The sequence below is a fragment of the Lathamus discolor genome, chromosome 4 (genome assembly GCF_037157495.1).
Source record: "Lathamus discolor isolate bLatDis1 chromosome 4, bLatDis1.hap1, whole genome shotgun sequence".
Lineage (NCBI taxonomy): Eukaryota > Metazoa > Chordata > Aves > Psittaciformes > Psittacidae > Lathamus > Lathamus discolor.
The window spans coordinates 45,635,580-45,643,957 of NC_088887.1; the positions used below are offsets into that span (position 1 = coordinate 45,635,580).

Genomic DNA, 8,378 nt, shown 5'->3' on the forward strand with positions numbered 1-8,378 from the left:
AATTAAAATATTCAGACAGTGTTAAAGTCTGGAGGGAACTGAAAAATCAGGCAGTATGGAAGCTAAGGTTGAGCATTTATGTGTTTGTCAATGCCGATGAATTAACATACTGTACAGCCTGCCTTATATTGTGTCACCTGAAAACTATGATATAGAAGGGGTAATGGCTTTAAACTGAAAAAGGTTAGATTTGGATTAGATATTAGGAATAAATTCTTTATTGTGGGGGTGGTGAGACACTGGCACAGGTTACCTGGGAAAGCTGTGGCTGCCCCATCCCTGGCAGTGTTCAAGGCCAGGTTGGACGGGGCTTTGAGCAGCCTGGTCTAGTGGAAGGTGTCCCTGCCCACGGCGGGGTGGTTGGAACTAGGTGATCTTTAAGGTCCCTTCCAGTCCAAACCGTTCTATGATTGTATGTCTCTGAAGTAACCTGTCTCACTTTAAGTATAGGGGAAATAAAATTTTATATATAGAGTAAACGTATCTTAACTTTTGAAGATTAATAACCACTATTTGCTTATGTGTTGAGTCTTAACTGAGTAACTGATGCTTATGTGACATTTATCAACTGAATGTTGTTTAAATATGTGCCTTTTATCATTCATTTCCTCAACTTTTCTTTAAAAGGAAAAAGCCATTGACTCCACAAATGTCAGTAAGTGACAAAAAACAATGGCACTTTAAAACTGTCATTAGTGAGGGCATGTACTTGTGGACTGCATAGGAATCAGCAGTGTGCCAGATATTTCACTTCCCACAGCCTTTGCCCCTGCCGCTCTAACATCTCCAGCAAAACAAAAATTCAGAATCTCTTGCCTGCAGTTTTTTGTTTGAAAAATAGAAATATTTTTTTAACCCTTCTCCGCATGTGAAAACCGTGCAGATACCAAGCAGTGTTGTTTACCACTAGGCATGTGTCTCAGGAGAAAATGCCAGCTTATCAGGAGTATTAAGTGGCAGCCAGCATGCCAATAACAAAAGACATGAGCATTCAGGTGTGAAATCAGAACCTTTCCAGCAGCAGCGTTTTGCTGTATGGCATGTTGCATTCAGATTTGTGAGAAAGTTTATACATAATTTAGAGTAAAGCTTTAATATTTGATTGTAGGGCTAGCACCAAATGAAGTGCCAGTGTAAAAGAAGTCTGAGGCAAGTGACTTCCTCCAGAATCCCTTTTGTGCAGTAAAACAACTTACTTGAAAATCATTGTTCACTGCTTAATTATGTAGCACAGTTATGCGTTCATATAGCATGAGGTAGCCTGATCTTTAGGGTGATAGCCCACACCCACACAGGCTTTTATAGCCCTGTTTGAGGGACTACAAGAAGTCTGCTGGAAAGATTCAACTGAGAAAGTCTTTACCCTCCCGTAAAAATATCAGTGAAAATAAAGTCACCTTTCTTCAAATTTCAGCCTGCCAAGTTGAATGATTTTTCTAGAAAAAACAAAACCTGGGTGACCTGAATTTTCACAGAAAAGCACAGAACACTTGGGGATTTCCAGTTTTCTGAGAAAGAATCATAATTTTTAAACTAAATCAGGCACTTTTTGTAAGAAGCTTTGTTTTGTTAGATTTCCAGCTTCCTTTCCACCCCAAGCAACAAATAACATTTCTAAGTTGAAATATTGTCCAGGCACAGGTTGCCCAGAGAAGTTGTGGCTGCCCCATCCCTGGCAGTGCTGAAGGCCAGGTTGCATGGGGCTTTGAGCAACCTGGTCTAGTGGAAGGTAACCCTGCCCATGGGAGGGTGGTTGGAATTAGATGGTCCTTAAGGTCCTTCCAACCCAAACCATTCTATGATTCTGAGTCTAAATATTTCCAGCAGCTGTTGTTCGGTGGCTTTAAACCCTTGATGCTATGGGTCTGGTGCAGACAGGGGCCATTTAGATTGGTACAGAATTTTATAGTCCAAGCTACTGACTGAGGATCTACAAGGCTGTGAGAAACCACACTTGTGAGATACTCCTTGGCTGCTGGGCACTGTTCCTAGTGGTGTTTGGTCCATGCAGCTGCCTATAGGTAGCTCTGAGCTGAGTGCCTGGCCGAGGCACAGGTAAGACTGGTGGGATGAACCTTCCAGGCAGGGAATGGGACTATCACAGTAGCAGGCAGCAAGAATTTGAGAAGTGCAAAATGCCTTTGGTCCCTCTGCTTGTGTTGCCTGCCTTATGTGGGACTTACGTTTGACTTTTCGTAGCTGTAGTGCTTGTGGTTAGCTCACGATCCAACCTGAAGGATATGGGCCCCACATTCATAAGTCACTTCTGAAATAATCCAGGAATTCTAGTTTTTTATCTTTAGAATAATTTGATTGTGTTTAATCCGTGTTATACAGTGCGATACCAGTCATTGTGTTCTTGCCTCTTGTACTTTTGCTGCAGACACCTGTGAAGCATTTCCCCCCTGAGTTACCTCTGTGGTGGGCTACTGAGCACTGACTGTAGGGAGTCTCTGCAGGAAGAACACTCACCACCATATGCATTTTCTCCTAGCTGGAAACTTTGCTTTCAGAGACACATCCTGGTTGAGAAGCCTCAGCCATGCAATTAACTCTCAGCAGGTGCATTTCATATTGCGTCAATGAATGCCTCCTTACAGAGCCTTCATCACTCTCAGTGCAACAAAGATGTCCCATGGTTTTAAATGTCACAGCTTTTTTGGACTTCATCTTTTAGTAGTTGATGTTTATTGCTGCCTTTTCCTGTACTTCCGGACTTTCCTGTACTTCCGGATTTCTATAGCCCCAGAAGGAGTCAGGACAAAGGAGGAGTTTGCTTTGGTAGATGAGGATTGGGTTAGGGATCAGCTATGCAAACTGGACATCTGTAAATCGATGGGTCCGGATGGAATGCACCCACGGGTGCTGAGGGAGCTGGCGGAGGTCATTGCTAGGCCACTTTCCATCATCTTTGGTAAGTCGTGGGAAACGGGCGAGGTGCCTGAGGATTGGCGGATGGCAAAGGTCACACCAATCTATAAGAAGGGCAAGAAGGAGGACCCGGGTAATTATAGACCGGTCAGCCTTACCTCCATCCCTGGAAAGATGATGGAACAACTTATTCTTGACTCCATCACTAGGCATATCAAGGATGAGGGGGTCATTAAGAACAGCCAACATGGTTTTATGAGGGGGAAGTCATGTATGACCAACCTTATAGCCTTCTATGAGGAAGTGACTAGGTGGAGGGATGAGGGTAGAGCGGTAGATGTAGTTTTTCTTGATTTCAGTAAGGCATTTGATACTGTCTCCCACAGCATCCTCATAGATAAGCTAAGGAAGTGTGGGCTTGACGATCAGGTAGTGAGGTGGATCGAGAACTGGTTGAAAGGAAGAAGGCAGAGAGTTGTGGTCAATGGCGCAGAATCTAGCTGGAGGTCTGTGACTAGTGGAGTTCCTCAGGGGTCGGTGCTGGGACCGGTGCTGTTTAATATTTTCATCAATGACCTGGATGAGGGAACTGAGTGCACCCTCAGCAAGTTTGCTGATGACACAAAACTGGGAGGAGTGGCTGACACACCAGAGGACTGTGCTGCCATTCAGCGAGACCTGGACAGGCTGGAGAGTTGGGCGGGGAGAAACTTGATGAAATTTAACAAGGGCAAGTGTAGAGTCTTGCATCTGGGGAAGAACAACCCCATGTACCAGTACAGGTTGGGGGTTGACCTGCTGGAAAGTAGTGAAGGGGAAAGGGACCTGGGGGTCCTGGTGGATAGGAGGATGACCATGAGCCAGCAATGTGCTCTTGTGGCCAAGAAGGCAAATGGCATCTTAGGGTGCATTAGAAAGGGAGTGGTTAGTAGGTCAAGAGAGGTTCTCCTCCCCCTCTACTCAGCCTTGGTGAGGCCGCATCTGGAATATTGCGTCCAGTTCTGGGCCCCTCTGTTCAAGAAGGACAGGGAATTGCTTGAAGGAGTCCAGCGCAGAGCCACAAAGATGATTAAGGGAGTGGAACATCTCCCTTATGAGGAGAGGCTGAGGGAGCTGGGTCTCTTTAGCTTGGAGAAGAGGAGACTGAGGGGTGACCTCATCAATGTTTACAAATATGTGAAGGGTAGGTGTCAGGATGATGGAGCTAGGCTTTTTTCAGTGATATCCAGTGATAGGACAAGGGGCAATGGGTGTAAACTGGAACATAGGAAGTTCCACGTTAACATCAGGAAGAACTTCTTTACTGTAAGAGTGACAGAGCACTGGAACAGGTTGCCCAGGGGGGTTGTGGAGTCTCCTACACTGGAGATATTCAAGGCCCGCCTGGACAAGTTCCTGTGTGATGTACTGTAGGTTACCCTGCTCTTGCAGGGGGGTTGGACTAGATGATCTTTTTAGGTCCCTTCCAACCCTTGGGATTCTGTGATTCTGTGATTCTGTACTGAATATTCTATCAATCATTTTATTTCTAATAGAGCTTACCCTAGCCACTTCTGTACATATCTTTGTCCTGTAGACATCACAATCACCAGTCCATAAGGGGACCTAGTGACACTTTTTCATTTTCACAGCACACCACCACCCAGGTGCATTTCTACTGGCAATTTTTTTGCCCTGTGCCTTCAAGCTGCTAAGTGGCTTCAGTTCTTATAGGAGAAATCAATAGGATTTGTAACACCTTGAAGGAGGTAATAAGCACTTTGCAGGATCAGCTTTTAGGCCTTGGCTTCTTTACTGATGAATTTGCCATGACAGTAATTCCTGAAGTTTCACTGTCTCTATTAGCCTTTGTCTTGAGAATCTGAGCTGCTATTATGGAGAATAAAAATGAAATGAAACTAAAATGTCCTGTAAATCCCTTTCTAATCTCAGTGCCTTAAAAATTTTACTACTTAAAGTAACTTAAACTCTTAAGTCATCTGGCTTCATTAACAGACTATTTGGGTGTACTTGCTAATATGATCAGATTGACATTTTAAAAGGGGGACCAAGCCCTTGAGTGATGCTTGCACTGGGAATCAATTGCTTTTTAAAGCAGTGGTGGTATAGGTGAACAAGAATAGTTTAACATGAACTCAGAGCATATTTTTTCCCATATATTGAATAATAATTTAAAAGAATAGTAATTTTAGGCACACACTTGCAAGAGCTTAGCAGGGCTTAGTCAAGTACTACAGAAGAAAACCTTTTTTTGACCCTTCAGAAGACAGTAATTTAGAAGGTAGTAAGTACCACATCACAGTTCTCGTTAAGAGAGGTAGAAAGAACCACTGCATCAACAACTTTAATTTAATATATACTGCTCAATCTTTGCTTCCCATTGCAAATAACAAATGACCTCATACCCTCCCAAAGCAATTGAAGACAGGTCTGCAAAACCATTTCATAAGAGTGACACTTTAAGTTGTAAGAAATTGGAGGGAAAATATTGATGAAAAGCAGAAAATTGAAACAAAACCTTGAATTTAATGTGAGGTAAACATGTGTTACAATCACTGTTCTTTAAGACATGTAAACTGTAGAGCAAAACCTTTAAGGGTATCTCTAGAAAAAGTCACAGCAGCAGTAGTAATAGCAACAACAGAAAGTATATCAGTTTGCATAGGCTTTTTTGTAATTACATTTTCCTCATTTTGGACATGGAGCCTGGAACCTCTAAGGGCTCCAGCTCCGCCTAAGATTTGCAGGGCTGCCTGACCCCTTGCTGCAAATCCACAGCTGGAAGCTTGGAGATAACAGAACCCAGGGTCAGTACAGAATTTCTGGGGGTGTCAGAGCTTCTCCTTAGAAGTCAGAGCTCTGAAGTCCCTAGATGGAAGTAGGACTTCTACAGGTTCCAAAGTGTAGGACCTCGCAAAACGTGGCTAGAGCCCTCTGAGAGCTGCCACCACTGCTTGGCTCTCTGGTCCATGGCAGGAGAGGAGTTCTGAGGAAAGAAAAACAATCTAACCTGAGAAGAACTTCAAGACATACCTTGAGTGAGCCAGGTGCACTGTTGTCTTCTCAAGATGAGAAGATGCCTGCAGCTGGGTAAGTGAAGAACAAGTCTCTTGCCTGAAAATTTTTGAGTGTAATTTTTGTTTTCGGATTAACAGTTATCCTAGAGACCAGCTGAACCTTCTGAATCATCAGATTTTACTGTTGTTATGTGGTTAATCCAATGACAACTAATGTGAAATATTGGTCCTTCAAGTAACTGATAGATTTCTGTGTTTACACAATACTTAGTCATCTGCTTTAGAAACTTAAAAAATACCTGATGTATAGAATGGAAAGAAGTGAAGCTCATTCTTCAGCTGGCTTCAGCCATGAGTCCGTGCACAAGCCTCACCATAAACAATATTCACGTGTATGATCCGTTCATGTGTTCTTTTGTTCATGCTTATTGACTCTCTGGGAAAAAACTTGCATAAATCAGCTGCTGTGCTCAAGTAGTTGCAACCTCCGAATGACTAAGAGAAAAACCTAGCAACCATGAACAGTTTAATCCTGCTGCACTGAGCCAAATATCCTCCACAGAGTTTCAGGCACATACTGATATCTAATCTGTTTTTTTACTACTTTAACTGTTATGGCAGCTATTAGGTCAGTACAACACCATTCTGCTTAATTGTGTTATCCCGGCTAAGTATCCAATTTATACCTTTCAAAAATGCCACAGATTTGTTCTTTATTTGGCAGGACATAAATTTGCAGCCATAACATATTGATCTGAAAGACCTCCATTCAATAGCTGTCACTTAAGAGCCACTGGGCTAAATTGTCTCTCTTTTGCAAGTTCCTCTGCTGACAAAACTTTGTGTCAGTGTAGCTAACAAGAAATTTTTACAACAGTGTAACATGAGGAATGTTTTCACTTGACTGGTTTTTTTTTTTGTCTTAAATAGAAAGGTCTATTGCACTCGACTAGACATCCTGTTACACAGTGCACAGCTGTAGCTCCCTTGTGTGCATGCTGCTGAACCACGAACAGTGCTAAGGGTCAAGAATTGTCCCTATGTCATACTGTCTGAAGACAAATGTAGATTAATTTGAGGAATAACATATGCATGACAAAGTGAGCATATGGCTTTCAGTAATTTCTTCATGGTGAAGATAAGCAAAATTCATTATCATGATTACTTTTCTATTTCAGTGGAAAAGACTTTTTTTTTTTTTTTTTTTTTGTCTAACAATCTTTATCAGACAAATATAATGAAGAAAAGTTCTGACCTTTTTTTGTTCTGAAATTGTTTGTACTTGTATGCACAACCTGAATATGTTTTTTTGCTGCTTCCCTGCATATTTCAATTAACTGTGGGGAAAGTGGAAAAATAAAAACCAACAAACAAACAACCAAAAGATAAATCTTTCCAGTATTTCACGGAATCACAGACTGGTTGAGGTTGGAAGCTTGTGCAGTCCAACCCTTCTGTTCAAGTAGGACAGCCTACAGCAGGCTGCCCAGGACAATGCCCAGAAAATATAAAGGAAAGTGAATATATGTTAAAAGACATATGAGAGATGCCTAGATATATTGGAGTTGCTATTATTATCCTGACAGAAACATAGCAAATGTGTTGAAATAATTTGCAGAAAAGCATGCAAGAAAACATAGTTTAATTTAAAGTAGGCTTTTTCAGTTGGTCAAACAGCTAGCACTGAGAGAGTCACAGGATGAACTCCCCTTCACAACCTAACACCTCTTTCTGCCATCCCATCATGCTATTAATATGTTAACCTAGAGCACATTTGACTTCCTGCTGTTTCTTCTGCCATCTGTGGGGATAGCAATTCCAATATGATATAAATATTAAAGTAGTTGCACAGAAGATGCGATGCCCACTGAAGGGAAGCAAGGGCAGAAAAATTAAAGCAGATCCCTTGGCACTTCAGGTTACTGTCTCAGAAAGGACAAGGCTTTTGCCAGATATGTAGGAGAATTAGGGAGTCAAAAGACATAGTCCATCTTTATTTCACATTTCAAAATCACTAGAGCAATCAAAGATGGCATGTCCTTGGATTTGCCTTTTTCCTACGTTTTTACTTCCGAAGATCAGTGTGTTTGTAATTCTAGGGTCATTCTGTTCCAGACTAACAAAAGTTCATGACCTCTGTCCCCTTCTTTCCTTACTGAAACCGATACCCTTTTCAGTCCCTGGGTGCTATTTGCTAGGAATGAGCAGATGTAATGTAAAAGTTGTGGGAACAAAACTTCTGCATGGGTCTCCTAACTCCTTAGGAAGTCATTGCCTTCATTTCCCACCTGCACTTTTGAAGAGGCATTTTTTGACCCTTTTTATCAATCTTTTGCAATCAGTGAAAAATTTTCTTCAAGCAAATTTCCCCCTTTGTCCATGTGTACTGGTCACAGTATGTAAGGAATGCTTTCAACTGATTGTAGTCTTTTGAGTTGGCATGACTTAAATCATGCTTCACAGCTTGGTTAAATAGTATTGTAAAGAAAA

At 41.9% G+C, this 8,378-nt stretch overlaps 1 protein-coding gene across 6 annotated transcripts in view; it reads left to right on the plus strand.

The window, feature by feature from the left end:
• Positions 1–8,378, plus strand: part of SMPX (small muscle protein X-linked) — a 42,530-nt gene that overhangs the window by 28,331 nt on the left and 5,821 nt on the right. The window contains exon 5 of one of the 6 annotated variants that reach the window (XM_065677308.1): positions 2,384–2,704. The exons of the other annotated variants lie outside the window; for them this stretch is intronic. The gene's annotated coding sequence lies outside the window, so the exon portion shown is untranslated. Of the gene's footprint in view, positions 1–2,383; positions 2,705–8,378 lie in introns of those variants that run through there. 6 annotated transcript variants of the gene reach the window in all.